This window comes from Triticum dicoccoides, chromosome 3B (genome assembly GCF_002162155.2).
Source record: "Triticum dicoccoides isolate Atlit2015 ecotype Zavitan chromosome 3B, WEW_v2.0, whole genome shotgun sequence".
NCBI lineage: Eukaryota > Viridiplantae > Streptophyta > Magnoliopsida > Poales > Poaceae > Triticum > Triticum dicoccoides.
Genome location: NC_041385.1, coordinates 575851064 through 575863252, shown reverse-complemented (window position 1 = coordinate 575863252; position 12189 = coordinate 575851064). Strand labels below are relative to the sequence as shown.

The window sequence follows — 12189 nt, the reverse complement described above, 5'->3', positions numbered from 1 at the left end:
GCGGTTTTGGGATAGTTGTTTGGATATTTAGAATTAGTGGGACGTGATCAGATGTGATCCATGGTAGAGATGACAGAGTTGTATTGGGGAAGCAATTATTCCAGGCCAGGTTGAAAAAAGCACGATCTAGTCGTTCTAGGGTTGGTGAAGCTCGTTTATTGGTCCAGGTAAAGCATCTATCTAGTAGGGGTAGTTCGATTAATGCTAGGTCGTTGATCGTGGAGTTGAAGGCATCAGCTTCCCGTTGGCGGAAGTTGCGGTTATTTTTTTCGTGGGAAAAACATACCAGGTTGAAATCTCCTACAATCAGCCAAGGAATTTGGTCATCTTCCTTGATTAGTTTGAGCTCGTCTAGGAAGGCCTGTTTGAGGTTGCGACGTGAAGGTGCATAGATGTTTGTGATGACAAAGGGAAGGGGTGAGCGAGTGACGTGATTTTGATGGATGTGGCGTACTGATGATGAGAGTAGGAGATTAGAGAGAAAAAGTTTTTGTTAAAGGCAGAAATCATTCCGCCGGCCGAGCCGTCCGTAGGTAGGAAGATTCTTTGGTCCAGAGATTGTGGCAGGAAGGAGTTGAATTTTTGGTCGTTAATGTCGTTTAATTTTGACTCTTGTAAGAGGGTACAATGAGGGTTGATACTGATTAGTTCGGAAAGGATATCAGCACATTTAGATTCATCGCCTAGTCCTCTTACATTCCACGAGCAGATGGATAGAGTGATACTACTCATGGAAAAACACAATGGGCACCTAGATCGCGAGAGGATACATGCGATCTCATACACTCATGGAACAGATTACAACTAGCTAGGGGATACATGCGAGACACTAGTAGATAGGTGGAGCAAAACACGGAGTTGCTCTGGGCACACGTGTGGTGGGATAAGTAGACCCTTGCAGTAGGGCCGCGATATGGACGGCCGATCGCCGTCGGGACGCCGCATGGGCTTGCATGGTTGATTGGGCACATCATGGGTCGACGTCAGCAGCACCGGCGTCCATGATATCATCGGCACGGGCGATGGAAACAGCAGCCGCGTCATCTGCACCGCATAGCATGGCAATTTCTGCAAGGGCCGCTGCAGAGGCTGGTGGTGCGTCGGGGATGTCGAGCTATGCATCGTGGATGGCGTCTTTGAGCGCCTTCGCGACGTCTGTGGAAGTGAGGCGCTTAGCTCTGGCGCGGATGGCTTTAGTGGCCATGTTAGTGAAGACCCTTGGCTCTTTGGCAGCCAGGCGAGAGCTTCGGCGAAGGCTCATGGACTTGTCCGCTGAGCGCTTGGCATTGTGGCGCAGCTTGCGAAGCACGCACTCATGGAGGTGAGGGTCTGCAGATTTTGTTGCGGGGGTGACCATGGTTAGGCTGTGGTCGGGTTGAAATACCAGGGAGGGGGGGAGACAAGGCTGTGCGGAGGCCGTACCAGAGGAGGACGCCCCAGCAGCAAAGGCAATGCTGGAGACGTCAATGTCAAGGCCTGGTGAGTTGGAGCTGTCGTACGGGCTGAACGCCGACGGCAGCTGCACGGCATTGGGAGGAGGGAGATCGTCGAGGCTGTCCTTGTTGTGGTCGTCCGGAGAGGAGGGTGGCGGGGTCAGCATGATCCCACCGACAGCAGCGACGGGGCGTGGCAATGGGCGGCTGATGATGGCTGGCGTGATGGACGAGCCGATGTCGGTTGAGGCAGAGAACGCCGCGGGAGGCGACGCCATCTGCGATGGTGGGGCTGAGTCACTGTCGGATGAGATGGTGATGACGGGATGCCCCTCTACAGCAGGTCCATCGTCTCCAGACGAGACGTGGAGAGGCATGTTGGCAGAGTAGCCGCCACGGTTGGGAGGAGTGGTCGTGGTGTTGAATGCTGGGGACGGTGGAGGGCCGCCATGCTTCACAGAGCAATTTCGTAGCAGTAGTCGCCTAGATACGCACTGTCTGACAGTTCAAAGTTGAGGCTGACGGTGTTTGCACCGCTGAAGTTGTGAATAAATTTCCAGAAGAGTCGGCACATTCTGTTGTCTGTACCAACTTGAGCAGCTGGAACTTGGAAGCTCAAATCAACCCGTGTCATGTCCGGCGGCCGTAATTTGAACGACAATGACCGGGGAGGCCCCTTGTAGGCGAAGCATCGCAGCAGCGGAGCGTCGAGCTCCATGGTGTTCTTCCCTTGACGGCCCCAGCACTTGAAATCTACTAGCACGAGGCTGGTGACCTTGGGGCAGCGGAGATGGAGGGAACGTGTAGCTGGGGGGTCCTTCATTGGTCGTAAACAGATGTCGACGCCGTCGAGCTGCAGAGTTGCGAGCAGAGGCGCGGCGTCGATGGCGCCCTGGAGTACATGGAGCAACACCCAGCACAGGTGCAGCCGTAGCTCCACCAGCCGCGGGAACGAGGGTGTCCTGTAGGACCTGCGAGGGCCCCACTCACGGACCGTCTCCATCGGCGCCCACTGGCTGAGGTGCAGCACGCGGAGGACCGGCGACGACGACAGGTCGGGGATACTAAGATCGTACGTCTCCTCTTCGTGGCGCGGACCGAAGAAGAGCCCGAGACGGAGTTCCTCCAAGTGGCGGGACGCCGGGCCGTAGAGCATGGCCCTGAGGTCTTCGGACATATCGCGTAGCCCCTCGTGCATGTCGTCGTAGTAACTGCCGATATTACCGGAGCCCAACGGGTCGTCCGCTCCTTCCACGTACCAGAAGGTGAGCTTCGTCACCGGGAAACCGCCGCCGTCGGCTGCGGCGAGAGAATTCTTGGCGTCGCGCACAATAGCAAGGCGCCTAAGATAGCTGTCCAGGTGGTCGTAGGAGCGTGAGTCGAGGTTGACGGTGCCGTAGGAGGGCCAGAGCGATCGCCACCGCCGCGCGAGCGCGCTGGTCATAGCGCCCTCCTTCGCCGGCGCGAAGTTGAGGATGCACCGTAGCAGGTCGTCGGGGAGGTCGGACAGGCGATCGTCGCCGGCCATTGTTGATCGACCGATGGAGGCCGCCAAGCAACGTCAACTTCTCGTCTTTGTTGATATGCCCTAGATATTACTCGTTTTGTGGAACCGGGTCTTCTATGTTTGTATGAACATGCATGGCTAGGCTACCTCCGGTCAACCGCCTTAAGCATCCCAAACTACTCCCTCCGTTCCAAATTACTGGACGAGTAATTTGGAACGGAGGGAGTAGAAAATAAACAGAGTTTGATTACAACACGGACGAGACTCTGACTACTCTGCCTTTTCTTTTCTACGGGTACTGACTGCTCTGCCTTGATCATTTGTATGGAGAGGAGAGGAGAGGAGCATCGAGTCTGATGGTCTAGAAAACCAGGGCATACGTACCAAATGTTTGAAGGATTGCAAGTAGCAAAAAAAGGAGCATCGGAGAGTAGTTACGTAGGTCCGATTGTTCCAGTAAAACTAACCAAGAGCTACCAACATGCAAGGGAGTCCCAAGATGCCCTTTAAATTCGTTGAGTTTTAAGTTTGTCCTAATTTCTAAGTCAATCTTCATTGTATTTTAAGGCTTTGTCTACAACACATCTAGTGGTGACATAATTAAGTCATATCTAAAATGACATCATCTGTTTGTTGGGCGGGACATTTTGTGGGTTGGGTTGTTATCTGAGTTATTGCTTTGCTAAAAAATTATAGGATGTTCAAATTTTTTCTATGTATTTGTTGCATTGTGATATACACATAAGTGACAAAAAGAAAACCAGAAAAAAAAATCCCATTAGCAACAGAGAAAGATAACAAGTTGACTTGGTGGGAGTTGTGAAAGCATAGAAATGCCATTGTCTTTGAGGGCGCGCAGCCTTCGGTCGAGCAGTTGCTGAGAAAGTTGTGTTCTGAGGGTTCCACTTGGTCCTCCGTTGGGTTATTGAAAGGAAATGTAATGCCTTTCTTTGCTAGGGTAGAGAGGTCGGTGAATGATGAGGATTAGCATGTAAAACAGCCCTGCAAACTATGATGGAGGCATTCTTGGCCTTTCTTCTTTAATATATGATATGCACACTCGTGCATATTCAAGAAAAAAAAGATAACAAATTGGGGTAGCTCAGAGTTGAAACCCATAAAATATCAAAACCAAGCCATGGTTCTGTTATGTGGATAGCTAATTTTCACTCACCAGAGTCCATGGTTAAATCTTGGGTGATATTCCAATCTTATATCTCTCTTTACATATTGAGGTAGCTAATTTTCAAAGGAGGTGCCCGTTGGAACATCAGTCTCTCCGTGTCCCCTTGTGGGCCCTATCGGTCACTCTGACATGACGCCTACATCTAGGCATCTGTCTAAGCGCTCATATATGTGCCGGGTATGAGGAGTGTCGGTCACTTCGGGCGTACGGGCCGGCTATGAGGACCCGGTCGGCGGCCAAAAAAACAGCCGGGCACTAACCGGCAGCCTGCCCGGGCGTTTGGGACGGGTATGGTGTGTCCGGATATTGATGCCCTTACTATCTGGTTTCGCTGCAAATCCTACACATGGGCTAACGACGGGCATTTTACTGCGTGCCTTAACACTAATTAACCTCTTCCCCTAATTTTCAGGGGATGGAGCCCTTCCTCTCCGGAGAGAGCCCCAATCAAATTCTTCCACATGTGTCAGCCCGTAAACCCTGTAAAAATTTGCCCACGAGTGTAGCATCGCCGTTTCGCTGCAATCAAATACTAGGAAAGCAATCGAAAATTCATACTCACCGAGCTTCACGGGGCTTTTACAGACCCCTTCCATAACTAATCTTTATCTTCCCTGATTTTCAGGGGGTGTAGCCCAACTAAGGAGCCCCGTAAACCCCGTAATCATAAGGTCCGTGCGTGTAGCATTGCTCGAAAGCAATCATCCCTAAAAAGAAGGAAAGCAGCCACATCCCAGCAAAAAAAAGAAAAAAACCACAGTTTTCATCAGACCTGACTTTAGCTGTCGATGGAACACATCGCACAGTGGGCGGTCGATGTCCCATCCGCACCGTATTCCATGGCAAAGGAAAGTGCGTAACGATCACGCAGCGAGCCCGTACTATTCCCCACCGTCTCCTCCACCGGGCTCACTGCCATGGCTACCGCGCGCGCAGCTCACGCGTTAACAGCGCTCACCTGCGCGCTTAGCTCCTTAGCCATCCTCGCCGCCATCCTCTTCACGCTCCTCCTGCTGATCGCTGGTCCCTTGCAGCTGCGTGTCCCGACCAGCTACGCTGTGGTCGACTGCGCCACGCCGCCGACTTCCTCGGACGACAGCGCTGCTGCCTTCCGCGACAGCCTCCTGCCACTCCTGGCCGCGCTACCCGCAGCTGCCGCGCCGACGGGGTTCGCGACCCTTCAGTCCGGCGCCGGGGCGTTTGCCCGCGGCTTCTGCCTGGGCGGCTCTGCGCCGAGAGAGTGCCTCGCGTGCCTCGCCGCGGGCGCCAAGAACCTCACCGGCTGCGGCGCCAGCAGGCGCGCCGGTGTGTGGAGGGCCGAGGGCTGCTTCCTATCCTACGCCGACGACAATACCTCCTCTGCGTACGAGGAATCTTTCCTCCAGGTCGTCTACTACGGCGAGGAAGTCTTACCCCCCGACATCTCCTTCAGTGCGGACACTTCCGACCCCGACTGCTTCGAGCCGCGGAGGCTCGTCGCGCTCGCGGAGTCCCTGGCGCGGCCAACAGCTCGGGCGCGCGCGTCGTCACCGACGCGGCCGCACTCTCGAGCAACGCCACTGGGAATAAGAACAACAGGGTAAGCTTGCGGGCGCAGTGCGCGAGGGACCGCGCGGCGGCGGAGTGCGCCCGGTGCCTGGGTACTTGGCGCGAGTGTTGGAGGCGTGCAGCTGGTGGCTTGACGGCGAGTATGTTTATGTGGCCGCCGACGTGGTTGGCTACAACTGCTTCCTACGGATCGAGGCTACAGTTCCTACAGGTCTGCGCCTGGCGAAATATATGAGTGAGCAGTCCTTCCTCTTCCCGATTCTTGGAAGTTCATATGGGAGGACATCTTCTGAAAGGAGACAGCAAAATTGGGAACGGACGCCATCATGAATGAATAACTTCACATTGCATCTGTGCGTATGATGATCGGCATGCAAAGGCAGAGCTGCCAGTGCCTCCAAGCATGTGTGCTATGCGTGCAAGTTCTACTAATTAACTGAGTCCTAATTAAGTGTGTTTCATCAATGGCTGCAGAGGATCCTGTCATGATAACCTTGTGCGTCGCCACACTGCTCGCACTGGTTTTTACCGCTCTCACCGCGGCAATCGCGTGCGTCGATGTGAGAAAGAACCGCCCAGTGGCGCCGGGAATGTAGCAGCAGCAGGAGGAGGTACGTTTCCGTCCCTCGGCTACGTTGTGCCTGACTGTCAATCAGCATGTCATTTGATTTTATAGTCCACTTTACAGTCTCTACATTTGAAACCCTTCCTTCGAAGATGTAGGAACAGGACTCAACGTGTCATTTGATGATCTAAACCCTTCCTTCGAAGATCAAGGAACAGTACTTGGAAATTCTAGGCAGATCCTCAGAGTTTGTTCAAGGCAGTGACAGTTTTAATTATGTAATCCCTCTACTAGTAGTTCAGTGCTCCCATGCTTCAATGCCTAAAAATTCAATTTTAGATGATTCAGAAACTTCAGAAAAAATGTGAATTTTCACAAGACATGTGCCTACAACACCTACAAATTTCAGATCCAAACTTAAATATGCATTGAGAAACAAAAAAGAGAAATCTTGATATGAATAGAAACAAAAAAAAAGAGAAATCTTGATATGAATAGTACGTACCATTTAGCTTTTATCTTATTGTGATACTATTCACGTTGAATTTATCTTTTTTGTTTCCTAATGTGTATTTTGAGTTCGGATCTGAATATTTTAGAGGTTATGGAAATCTGTCTTGTGAACATTAAAAAATATCAGAATTTTCTGAAACATTAAATTTACACATTAGGGCATGGGATCACCTAAATTTTGGGAGCACTGGATATTTTCCCATGCTAGGCGCTCATCTGGTAATGGTCATCAACTAGATGTAACACTGTAAGAAGCCAAAAAATGATCAAATAATCACGTGACAAACTAAAGATAGCTTGCAAATGCTACTCCCTCCGTCCGGAAATACTTGTCAACAAAATGGATAAAAGGGGATGTATATACATCTCCTTTTATCCATTTTGACGACAAGTATTTTCGGACGGACGGAGTAGATATCTAGGCAGCAGCACTATATACTTTAATCCATCTTTTATTTTCCTAGGATGTACTTAGCGGAGATTGTAGTTAATTTGTCTCTACTTGCAAACAGAACTGGACCGGTTTCAGTCATAATCAAGGTCAGTGTGGCAGCAACACACTGCTAGTAATGGCTGACATCCGGCAAAGTACAGCAAACAAGATAGAAAGCTCACACTTGCAACATCTTATGGACAGTGTAGTATGTTGCCAAAAAAACAATTTAAGTATAGTTAGAGTACAAGTATGTTTTAGTGCTATGTGCATCTGTTATCACGCAATAGGCACTGTACATTGCGTGTTTCCTATAATTCTAGCTTGCATACGTGTATTCTAATCATTTAGAAGGATTCATTACTTATCAGGTTATCAGGCTGCAAGAACAGATGTTCCATTGCTTTGTCGCTTAACTCTGAATGTTTAACTACACCACTCAGACTGCAAGAACGAATGCTACACAATTATTGTCTAAAATCATGATATATCTGAATTTTGAAGGTTAAACTTCCTTAACAAACAATGCATGCCAATCAGACCAGCAAGCAGTTCCATAGGCAACTATTTCTTTCAGAAAGCTCCAACTATTCCTGTTCCTAGCTCAAAAAATTTGAATTCAGGTATGCATGTACCGTTCTTGTTACTAGCACACAATTGAACAGGCAATCATGGCCCTGTTCATGATGTCCTAGACTTAGCAGTTGCTGAATTCTCTGTCATTGTCAGTGAGATCTACCTCCTTATACGTATGTAATGTTCGTGCGTACATATGTAATGGCATTCCTTATTGTTTGCTGATCACCACTTGTTATTAAAACAGTAACTCATTTATGTTCTAATTTAACCTTTGTACACTTATGAATTCTAGATTTTGTAACAAGTTCAGATGCAGATAGTGTTGATGCATGTACTGATTCTTGGCTGCATGCAATTTTAGATTAGGTAAGCTAGGAGCATCCTTCCAGACCCATCGCTGTTGCCACCACTCATCTCTCCACTGCCTTGTACCTCCCCAACCGAATGTCTTTCCAAAGCTGAATTGATCATCCATTTTGACATGAATGCACCAAATAACGATCCCATTTTCATGTACCATCAAAGTTCTTGAATGTACCGTAGTTTACTATTAATTTAGAGTATAGATATGATGTACTACCAATATTACCTTCGATGAACTACCAGTTATTACTAAGTGTGCCATGAACATGCTTACTAATTTCTGAATTAGTAATATTATCCTCTCAGTGATTTCTGTGATTTATTTTATTTTGCATGGTGGTTGTCATGATTTATTTTATTTTCTGGTATATATTTTCCTGATTTATTTTATTTCTCAAGTATATATTATTTCAAGATTTTTTCAAAAATAATTTCAAAATGGCTCTTCTACAACTCCAAATCAACGCTGCAAGTTGTGGCTCTAGTCTGCGCTGGAGATCTACCATATTGGGTGGCCACGCATTCTGGTTCAACCCGAATGATGATTTGGTTTTGTGTTTGTTTTGCTGTGAAAAGCTTGTGGGTTGGATTGGTTTGGGTGCTGAGAATTTTCATGTGGCTAGGGCCGGACATGGGTGTTGATCTTTTTAGTTATGGATTAGTGTGGGTATGGGGCAGGTCTCAAACCATTCATAGGTTGACTTCCCAATTTACCTTTAACTTAACTTGCTGCGGGCACATTAAACATTTCAGGTTGCGTTGGTCTCCACCTGCATGCACATTTGAGATTCTAAAGGGTACATCCTTACAATTACTAAGCTCCCTACAAATAGAGGCATATGAGAGCTAAAAAGTTTTTTATTCGAAGTGGACCCATTTGTAAGTGTGTGGTCAGGTCATGGGTCCCGCATAACAGTGTCAGAACCGACATTCTATTAAGGGAAAATTTTGTTTTTACCACTCTAGATTTTGCCAATTTTCCTCGTGCCACTCTAGATTTTGACATTTCACTTTTGCCACTCTTTGTTTTTGACAATTATCACAATTGCCATTTTGTGGCAAAAGCAAAATAATTTTATTTCATTTTTGACACACTTAGCTTTTGATAATTATCGCAATTACCACTTTGAATATTTTGCTTTTGCCACGAAAATGGCAATTGTGATAATTGTCGATTTAAGAGTGGCAAAAGTGAAATGTCAAAATCTAGAGTGGCATAAGGAAAATTGGCAAAATCTAGAGTGGCAAACTTTTTTTAATAAAACATTCAAGATTTTTTTAGATGTCACAAATTTTAGAAAACATTCATGAATTTAAAAAATGTTCATAAATTTGAAATTCTTCACGAATATGACAAAAATATTCATGAAATCTAAAAAACGTTCACGAGTTGTATAATTGTTCATGATATTTTTAAATGGTCACGAGTTTTAAGTAATTCTCACTGATTTCAAAAAAAGTTTGTACATTTTAAAAATGTTCATTAATATGAATCTTCATGGATATTTAAAACTGTTCATAATTTTGAAGAAAACATTTGTGAATTTTAATATATTCAAGATTTTAAGTTATGTACTCAAATTTCAAAAAACTATTCATAAAATTAGAAAATATTCATGAATAAAAAATATATAAACACAAACAGGAAAATAAAATATCAAACTAGGAATGGGGGATTAGGAAAGCTAAAATGTTTTTATTCGAAGTGGGCCCATATGTAAGTGTGTGGTCAGGTCATGTGTCCCGCATAACAGTGTCGTAATCGACATTCCATTAAAACACTTTTTTTAGTAAAACCTTCAGGACTTTTTTTGTAAATATCACAAATTTTAGAAATCATTCATGAATTTAAACAATGTTCTTAAATTTATAAATTCTTCAGGAATACGAAAAAATATTCATGAATTCTAAAAAATGATCGTGAGTTGTATAATTGTTCATGATTTTTAAATGGTCATGAGTTTTAAATAATTCTCACTGATTTTAAAAAATATTTGTAAATTTTTAAAATGCTCATGAATATAAATCGGCATTGATTATTAAAAAACGTTCATAATTTTGAAGAAAGCATTGCGAATTTTAAATATATTCAAAAATTTAAATAATGTACTTAAATTTCAAAACATATTCATAAATTTGGCAATATTCATATATATATATATATATGACAAATGTTTCCTACAAGTAGTGATAGTTAACACCACTTGTGTTTTGTATATTGTATATAGTATCTGTCGAAATCGAGAGTATGTACGTGTAGTATGTAGTATATAACAATGATTTGGTAGTATATATACTAATTTTTAGTTAGTATATACCATTTTTTAAGCATGCTCTTTTTTATGTACAAATATGTACGTATTTCATAAATATAACAAAAACTATGGATCCATATGCAATTTTTTCATGTAACTTGCTTTGAAATATCTTAGATAAAGTATACGAATATATTTAAAATGATAAAGTAGTATATATACTACCACATGGTAGTATATGAGACATATGGGGTAACTATCACTGGATGGTAAGATGGGTTTTACTTATAAGCAGTGGTAATTACCACCAAATGTTTCCTATAAGCAGTGGTAGTTATCACCACTTGCGTTTTCTATGTTGTATGTAGTATCTGGCAAAACCGAGAGTATGTACGTGTAGTATGTAGTATATATCAATGATTAGGTAGTATATATACTATTTTTTAGGTAGTATGTATCATATTTTGAGTATGCTCATTTTTACGTATAAATATGTACGTATTTCACAATATAATAAAAGCTATGGACTCATATGCAATTTTTTTTATGTAATTTGCTTTAAAATATCTTAAATATAGTTTATGAACATATTTAAAATAATAAAATAGTATATATAGTATTATATCATAGTATATGAGATATGTGGGGTAACTAACACTGGGTGGTAGGATGGATTTTCTCTCTCTCTCTCTCTCTCTCTCTATATATATATATATATATATATATATATATATATATATATATATATATATATATATATATATATATATCAAATGTTTCAACAAGCAGTGATAGTTACCATCACTTGCGTTTTGTATGTTGTATGTAGTATCTGTAAAAAACGTGAATATGACACATGTAGTATGTAGCATATAACGATAATTGGGTATTATATATATACTAATTTTTAGGTAGTATGTACCATGTTTTGAGTATGCTCTTTTTTACTTATAAATATGTACGTATTTCATAAATATAACAAAAACTATGGGCTCATATGCAATTTTTTCATATAACTTGCTTTGAAATATCTTAGATATAATATACAAACATATTTAAAATAATAAAATATTATATATAGTACCATATGGTAGTATATGACACATGTGGGGTAACTATCACCGGGTGGTAGGATGGATTTTCTAGAACCGGAAAAATAATGATACAAAAGAAAAAATAAAACAATGAACGTAACCTTTCTAAAACCGGAAGGACCGTCCTACATGGAACTAGTTCCGAAAGCGAAGGACGGCACAGCAAAGCGCGTCTTCCCCTCTAGTACCAATTGTCGGTGTGTTGGCAAAAACGATTCTTGGGCATTCTACGTAATCTTTCAGCTGTGTTCCACGGTTGAATTTGGTGCACGGAAACATTACAATGCTCCTTTCTGTTGGAATAATTGTTTGGAGATAGAACTCTTGTTTAAACTTGTATTCCTTAGAGCATCTTCAATAGATGGTTCAAATGTAAACATAACTAACTTTTGGACCGTCTAAGGCCAAAAACACAGCTCCAACAGACTGTTCATATGTAAAAAAAAATGGACCGCAGCCTCCTTGTGATGTAAAATGCAACACCTCGCGGTGCAAATATACATCACGAGATGCATCTGGTCCAAAACCAGCCGCCGCCCGTGAACGTCCAACCGCCACTTCATTTCCTTTCCCGCCTGCCCGCTCGCGACCTCCCGCTCGTCCGCTGCCGCCCCGCCGCCCCACAACCCGCGTCGCCCCGCCGCACACTGCCCGCATCAGATCCGGCCCCGCCCCGCCGCCCGCCCGCAGCGGATCCGGCCGGCCCCGTGCGT

At 44.3% G+C, this 12189-nt stretch overlaps 1 pseudogene; it reads left to right on the top strand.

The window, feature by feature from the left end:
• The first annotated feature begins 4901 nt into the window (after positions 1–4901).
• LOC119277172 lies at positions 4902–8404 on the top strand (annotated as a pseudogene).
• The last annotated feature ends 3785 nt before the right edge of the window (positions 8405–12189 follow it).